The following is an 8619-nucleotide window of genomic DNA, read 5'->3' as shown; positions in this document are numbered from 1 at the left end:
GGTTTTGAGAACTTGAGTTTTCGTTAGGTGTCAACCCTGGCATCAAGAGGAACCTGCTGCTGGACTTCAGAGCGTGCACTGGTTCCTGCAGAGGTTAAGGAATCCCTGGCTCGTACCTACATGCAACATTTAAGAGATGTCAGGAGGGTGAACTTTTGATACAGATAACAGATGGACTGCTGCAGAAGCCAGGCTCTTTGGCTAAAAGAGACTGTCTAGGCAGTTACTGAGCAGCTCCCTCCTCTCTGGTGCATTTTTTTTTTCTATCTTCTATTCTATCCAGCTGTATAGATGCTTGTATTAAGTGCCTTTGTGAGCAGCATTCCTGTAGGGCTTTGTAAGATGCCTTCACTGCTTGACCCCTAAAGTTGTTATTCCATCCCCGTCTGTCTGACTGGGCGAGAAGACACTGTCATCTTCGATCCCATGGTTCTTTCTGCAAGCTGGGTCTGTGTTGGTTTGAAGGCTTGGCTCATCTCTCTCAACGTGTTTCTGCTCTGATTATGGATTGTGACACGAGACAGCAGGTAAATATACCAAGTAAGAAGGAGATGGTTTTGAAGCGACACATAACAGTGGACTGAGGGGAAAACAAGAGTGCTGTCTGGTGTTACTGTAGCTTTATGGAAACTACCTTTCTCTCTCCCTTTATGGGAGAAGGGAGTCTGTGGGAGAGTAGACAATTCTGCTAACAGCATTTCTGGTAGGTAGCACCTTGGTCGGTTGTGTTGCTAATAACACAGTGATCCTGTCTCCTCTCAACCCAGTCACTGTGGAGCTGCCTGACTGTAGATCTGTTTTCTCAAGCCGGGAAGCCAAGGAACAGTTCTCAGTCTCTGCGTATGTAGGGAGAGGGGAGAGGATGTGTGTTTTTGGGGTACATGACCTGCGCTAGCAGGTGAATGAATGTGTTAAAGGTGCTCTGCAAGAATGCCACTTGTTCCTCATCAGCCTGCAACTGTATTATTGCCCAGACTTGAGCTTCAGCTGAAATCACAAGGTTTTGGTGGCGATGGTTTCTGGTTTTTGTGGGTGGGGTGTTTTTTTTTCCTTGCTTTTTGTTTTAAACCCTTTGTGTATGTTGTTGGCCTTGCAGTAATATGAAAAGTCTGTCTGGAAAAGCCTGGGACCATGGCACAAGAGTTATGGGTTGGGCCGAAGATGCAGAAGCAGAGAGAAGAGCCTTGTCCTAGCTACTGGTGTTTTTAGATGCATGTACAGCATGCACAGATCATACTTACCCCTGACTCCACTTGCATGGCAGGCAGCTGGGGGATGTTGGCCAAGTGATGCAAATTCACTGTGCGCTGCTGTGCATTGTCTCTGAAGAACGGATGGATGGCGTGTGGTGCCAAAAGGTAGCAGGGTTGGGAGTGTCCCTTGCGATCCCTGCCATGTTTGGTGTGTGTGCTCCCGATTACGTGTCTTAGTTTAAGGTGAAGACCATGTCCCTCTCTGTACTGTTTGGTTTCCTCAAGTGGCACTTTCTATAACCAGCAGATAATTGAGGAGCAGCTGCACTTGGAATGTGGTTGTGCAGAGTTACTAACTTACTGAGTGTCCCTTGTTTCCTCTTACCCCTTTTCATCCAGGGAGCAATCCTTTATAAGGAGGTAAACCTCTCTTGCTTCCTGCCTCTAACCGAACACACTGAGCGGTTTCTGACCACTTCCCTGGCCCTAATGTGAAGAAAAAGGCACCTAGCTGGACTGTGCTAACTGTTCCTCTGTGACCTTCTGACTGTTTGGAGCTTGGAGCCTGACCCTAGCAGTCTTAATTCACACAAAGACCTCGCCTCCACGTGGGTTGTCTGTAAATGTTTCCATGGCACATACGCATTTTGTGGTGCCTGCTGAGATGAACTGGAGCTTGGCAACCCTGGAGACAAGGATACTGTGGGCTAGCAGGTTTGTGATCTTCTAAGATCTCATCCTGCTGGCGCTTGGGAAGATTAGGGCAGAATGACCTCCCGGGCTAAATGAACACCTGCAGTGGAGGTAGCCAACCTCTCTGTCCCTGTGAGTTACATGCGCAGAAATCAATCATGCGCCCATGAGCTGAACAAGCTCTGGGAGCATTTACAGGTTTGAGATAAGTGGCTTCTCAGAGTCCTGTTACTCCTGGCTGGGAGAAAGCAGAGCAGATCGCAGATCATTTCCCTGCAGTGCCTGACCTTGTTGTGCTCACGTTCTCCCACAGGCAGAGATTGGTTACTACTTTGCAGTCTGTCCGTCAGTGTAGCCTTGTCCCTTGCCTCTCAGTGAGCTCTGGCATGGGAGACTTCATCTGAACTGCTTACGCTGAGGATCTCTCAGTGGTGGCCTCCCAGGCAGTGTGGACTTTGGAGTGCAGATAAGGAACAAAGGACCTAGGACTAATGTAACCATGCCATGCCATACCTTGGTGAAGCCCACTGCAATATAGCGGAGGTAAAGTGCTAAAGAAAACTTTATTTCTGCACTCACTCCAGAGGGAACTAGAACCATTCAGGACACTAAAAGGGTTGCAAGGCAGGATTTTTTTAGGCAGAGAATGCAGTGCTGATTCCTCAGTGAATAGGAAGTTCACGTGGCTATAATCTGCAGAGCAATGGTGACTTTTTCTTTAAGGACGTGGCTTTTGTTTACCATCCTGGCTTCTTCCTGAGAGGATTTACCTTGTGAATGCCTTGGGAGACGGGAAGCATAAAGTAATAGGATATCTAAAAGGGCGGAAGACTTGCGAGCTTCAGATGCATACTTTGGAGCTCTCCCTTTAATAGCCCTGAGAATTAGCAAGAAGCCCTTGAAGGATAGTGCTCCCTTTTGCACTTACAGCAAGGGCAGACTGTTGTGATCTCTTGTGCACTAAAGGACAATTCCTTTTCTGACTATTTTCTTGCTGAGCTTGTTATTGGCTACACTGGTAGAAAAATGTTAAAACCTAGGCATAAAGAGTAAGCCCTCGGGCTCACTGTGTTAGTAGCTGCCTAGATCCATGCTGCCTGGGTATTGGAGCCCTGGGAGCAGGCTGCATTTGACAGGTGACTTGTGGGTCATGTGTGTAGCCTTGAGGCAAGGACCAGTGTCTCACCTGTAAAACTATATGCATGTACCTGGCAGTACAGAAAACAGTACCCTGCTGACCCTTGAAAAGTCTTCCCTGTGTAAGAAGAGAGGACCCAGAGATGGTCAGAAGCAGGGAAGGATTTTGGTAATAGCTAGCCTTGATGTTTCTCCACCCAGACTTGGAAATTAGTTTATCCTGCTTTAACCATGACCTTTTAAGAGGCATTTGTTGTTTCACAAATAGTGTGGACTTCTGCAGACCAGGGCAACTCTTAAGGGGCCAGGGTTCTGATGTTGCTGCTGTTGTAGTGTTAAACCCTCCGTGTCCAAATGTCAGCACCCTACTGCTTGGTGACTATGCTAAGAACTGTGCACCATTAGATACACCCTGTAAATGGTGGCTTGGCACTCTTTAACTGTGTCTTCTTACATCGTGCTTTTTTGTAGGCAAGTCACAGGTCCCCACATTGACTGTTTCTCCATTTAACTTGTCCTCAAATGACAAAAGTCACTGGTGAGCCTGAGTTGGCACTGCTTGTGACTCCTAATCACATTTCAGCCTTCATGCTATGATGGTGCTTTTTTTTTCCTTCAAAGTAGGTTGCTTTCAAGTGTCTTAATGAAACCATTTGCTGTAAAATTTCTTCTGAAGATAAAATGGATACTGCCTCACTCACTGCCTGATGTCTTAATAATGTGCTTGGTTTTTTCCTTCTATATGAATGTATATTGCCTCATTAGGGCAGGAAGCGTGTGTGATTATGGATGTGTTTTCCTGTATTGCTTTCAGTGAAGAACTCTACAGTTTCCTAGGATTTTCTTCCACTATCAGGATGTTTATACAGTGAAAATCTTTCTGCGGACAGGTGAGGCGCTTTCTGAAATGCGGGAATTCAGCCTCCCAAAATCTTGTCTTTATGGAACTCCTCTAATGATAATGTGAAGAACAATGGGCTCTGGAAGAATGATCTACCTTGGAGAGTGGGGTGTTTTGAGTTTTTTTTGTGTTGGTTGTTTTTTTTTCTTTTCCACCCTAAGCTTTAGGAAGAAACTTTGTGAAACATATTTGTGAGCTTTGTTGAAAGGACTGGTGTGTGTGTGTTTGTGTCCATTTTGCATTGTATTCAGTGTTTCCAAATGGATGTAATTATGAATCAAAATAAATTATTAGAAATGATCTGTGGGGTGGCCTGTTGATTTATGCCAACACACTCAGCCAGGTCAAATGACTAAAAGCTGCCGTCATCTCATGGCTATTTAGCTGTGAGCTGGACTTGGGAATAAGGGAGCAACAGGCTAAGGAGAAGCTAGGAAGTGTTCTTCCAGTTCTGCAAAAGTTTGCCCTGTGGGTTTGTTGGTGGTGGGATGAAACAGAGACTTGCTCTGCAGTTCTCACCACCCTGGAAACTAGAGATCTTCCCCCGCGGTGGGGATTTGAACTGGGATCTTGCATACCGAGAGCAATCCATTATCAGACACTGAGCGTTTGTATCTGATCGGGTTCCTAGCCTTTTTGTCCAGTGTCTTGCTTTCCCTCCTACACCTGCCCACACAATACATCCAGAACCCCCAAAAGGAACAATCTCTTCCTTTAAATGCTCTTCTAAGCCATGTTTGGAAACGACGTGGATATTCTCTGTGCAGATAGTGGGAAGAGATGTAGCCTTTGATCCTGTTGGTATCTTGGGACATCTGCTGAAAGGCAAGATGACTTTTAATGAGTAGAATCACAGGTGCCTTTGATTGTTCCCAGAGCTCTGCTTTGATTTGCCTGGGTGGCACTTCTGTCTGCTGTTCAGCTATTTCTCTTTGAAGATTACTTTGCGGTTGCTGACAACAAGGACCTTGCACTGGCAGTGAACCAGGTTTGTAGTTAGGCGAGAGTGGTGTGTGCAGAAGGGTGACAGACTTCAGACACCCCAGCAGCCACCAGTTTCATTAACTGCAGTGCTAATAGCAGGGAACCATGAGACTACTGTCTCTCCCCAGCTTTTTTTTTTCCCCTTTGTGGCTTGCCATGTTGTCTCCACACAGCAGGAGCATGTCTGGAGTGGCAGCTCATGTGCTGGGGAAGGCACAAGGTGTGCTACTGCGGCTGGTGTCCGTTAGGTGTAGCAGGTCTGCAAAGATGTGAGCTGTGGATCAGACTGTGGTGGTTCATAGACCCTTCCCAGGCTAACTACTGTCCCCAGCTACAGTCTTGTTTGCCTGGGGGAGCAGAGGAAATTGTTTAATACTTCAGGCGCTGTTTCAAATCCAGTTTGAGCTGGGCCTGGCACACTTTGAGGAGACTGGTGTACAGGTTTACTGAGAAGAAGATATTTCTGTGGTCAAGGTTTTTGGGAAAGCATGTAAGAACTCTGGTGGGCAGGTGTCAGCTGGGGATGGGGTTGGGGAGAAGGGGAGTTTGCGATCATTTCAGGGTTCTGTGTTTGCTCTTGTATCAAAATGAAAATCCCCCCCCCCCCAGCGCAGGAGAAGGAAAGTCTGGCTGTGCAGCCACCTCCCTCTCTTGCTAAGAAAAGCAAGGAGCTGACAGGCAGGAGTGCGCCTGAGCTGTGAGAGTGTGGGCTGATGACCAGCATTAAGGCATTGACATCTGCATTTAACCAAGTGCTGGAGCAGGAGGGATGCTCTGGGACAGCTGCAGGCTGAAGCTGTTTCCTCGGTCTGACAAGCTCTCGTGTGTCACCCTCCTGCTGGGAACTGTTTGCTGGCGCTTCAATTTGCAAAACACTAACATCATGCCAGGGATTTTAGGGGTGTCCTGTGCAGTCTCTCAACAGCATCATCAGGCACAGCCTTGCTTCTGCCAAGGAGGTATGAGTTGTTTCAGCCAGGTGTGGATTGAATGGGGAAGTCGAGGGGCTTCACCATCGCTCCTTTGATTCTAACCAGGTTCAGTATGAATGCGCCTGACCCCTGAACATCATCCATTTCCCTCAGCTGGATCCAGCTGAGGCTTCAGCTCTGTGCTATCGTGGAATTAGCAGTAGGTAAGGGCAAAGGGGTGTCAAAGTACAGCTCCTCCTGGATCATCTTTTTGGCTTCTTACTGCTTGAACTGTCCAGCAGAAGAGCATCTTAATAGGAGAATCTTTGTCAAAGCTGCTAAGAATAAAAGAAAACTCTAGAAGATAAGATAAAGGCCGGTTTTCAAAAGTAAGTGTTGACTTCTTCAAGTTTTGGGTGGGGGAAGCTGTGCTCCATATAAACAGCATTATTTTCATGGATGGTGAGTGGGCACTGAGGTGAGTGGGAGCTGTGGACCTCGAGGACAAAATGTGCGAGCGTGGCATTGCTGGGGAAAGAATCTGCAGTTCAGTAAACTGGCTGCACCCCTGAGTAGCCAGTGGTTTGGGGCACCCTTTCAGTGTGTGAGACATGTAGATTCAACCCCTGCTCAGCCTGTTGCTAGGGTCAAGACCTGGCTGCATGTGGGCTCATCCACTCTACTGCTCCATACTCCTGCTCCTCCCCTTACAGCTGTGGTGTGTCCCGTCTCCAGCTGCCTGTAATGCTACCTACTCTCTAGCTGAGAAAGCCCTTGTGTCCTTGCCTTTCATCCTCTGGCTCGCTATCCTTTTTTTGCCGTGAATCCAGGTGGAGGGTGGGCTGGAGACTTTCCCTGCTGCACTCATTGCCAAGCCCCGGTAAGAAGGAAGTCAGCTTAGGAAAAGGCCACCAGTAGCCTGGGAGCGTTAAGGGCTGGTTCAGAGGTGATTCAGGAGCTCGTTAGGCACTACATGGGAGAGGCTTCCAAGGGGAGAGAGCGGACTAAGAGAAAGCATATTGCTGCTGCTGTGCTGCCACAGCTTGCTGCTATGAGCACCAAGCGTGGCTGCTGGCTGCACTGGGGCATTAGTTTGGTAGCTCAGCCCCCAGCTCTGCTCCTCTGTGCCTCTTTGGCTCAGTCCTCTGCGAAAGATGCTACCCTTCTGCAGTGCCCGTTCTTCCCCGCAAGACGAGTTACTCAGCCCTCTCTCAGCTTGTCGCTTCCTCTCACAATCTGCCTTTAATGCAGCCAGATGGTCTGTACTCGCCCACACTCCATGCAGGCACCTTCAGCTCCCTGTGCTTGGATAATGCGCTCATCTGACCTGCTGGTGGTCAGGTCTGTCATCAGCCTTTGGGAGATGGTAAATGTCCATGTGTTGTATGGGATGGCTGTGGGAGGTAACCTGGGAGTGACAGTCGTCTTCAGACCTGCACCGAAAGTCTGCTTGACAGCCTGGCTTGTGTGGGCAGGGAGGCTCTCTGACCACATGCCTGCGAGCTCTCCGCGTGGACAAACTCCCAGTGCTAGAGCTCTGGAGCCTGCTTCTGTGCCTGGGCACCTGACCTGTCCTATACCACTTCATCTGCAGCGCTTAGTGCTGGTCTAGGTCCCTGACCCTGGACTTCTGTCCAGTGCCATTCAGTTGCCTTCTAACACGTTTGCACCGACAACTCAGTTGCACTCATTTCAGATTTGGGTTTATTGGAAACTTTCAATGCATATACAGGATTTTAAAATTATCCAATACAATGGATAACAGTAAACAGTTTTCTTCCTGGAGTTACCTAAGTGCTCCCTGTACTGCCAAATGCTTTTGGAGAGAACTTTGCCTATCTTGTTGTGAGGGGGAAGCAATTCCAGATTCCTGCCTTATGCTGTTGCTAAGACAAGACATACTGTACCTTAACGGCGTTACCCTATCTGCACTGTGCTGCAGGTTAAGGTTAAACAGTGATAAGAAACTTTCATTTTAATCATGTCAGCTTTAGCTTATATAAAAATACAGTCTGCCTTTTTCTTGGATTTTTTTTTTTTTTTTGGAAGTGCTGGATCAAGTGAAAAGGCCCAGGCAGACTTGCACAATACATCCTTAAGTACTACAGTTAACCAGCTTGGAAAATGTTTAAATGACAAGAAGATAAGAGACTCATAAACTTAGAATCACTGCTTGCCACCAAAATCAAAGCACTGTGCTTGTGAACTGGCCAGTGCTGTGAACTAGGCAGTCCCTTGAAAAAAGAATCCAGGTTTTAGATTGTCCATATGCGATGCTGTGATCTGGACCATTACCAAATATGATTTGCATAAATAGCTCTTCCCTCTCCTCCTCCCATCCAAACTTTCCTGGCACAGTTAGCTAGAAACTGTTCTTTGGGTGGCCAAGTTCACAGTAGTGGTTAGGGGTCAGCTGACAGTCAGGTCTGTTTGCTCTTTGATCAAGCTGTGTCACCCTACAGAGTACTTGCAACAGAAAAGCACCACGTTACGGCTTAAGGAAAAATAGGTGCAGTTCAGTTCTGTGCTTCCTGTGATGGAGGAGGATTTGTGTCAGTGCTGCAGCTCTGTGTGTAGAAATGGTCTTGGCGCGAAACACAGCCTGTGCTAGGCTTTGGTTACCTAGGCCTCACTGCCACCAGCCAAGACACCCCTATGGAGACTTCACGTGAGGAGGACCTTGTAGGAAATAACCCCCTGAAGTACAAAGTGAAACCATCGGATAAGTTTCCATATATGCTTAGTTTACGATAGCAGTGGCCCCAGGGAGCTTCCTTTGGCTGTAAAACCCTTTGCACTG

The sequence above is a fragment of the Pygoscelis adeliae genome, unplaced genomic scaffold, assembly GCF_000699105.1.
Source record: "Pygoscelis adeliae isolate BGI_AS28 unplaced genomic scaffold, ASM69910v1 Scaffold120, whole genome shotgun sequence".
NCBI classification, from domain to species: Eukaryota; Metazoa; Chordata; class Aves; order Sphenisciformes; family Spheniscidae; genus Pygoscelis; species Pygoscelis adeliae.
This window is presented reverse-complemented; position numbering follows the sequence as displayed.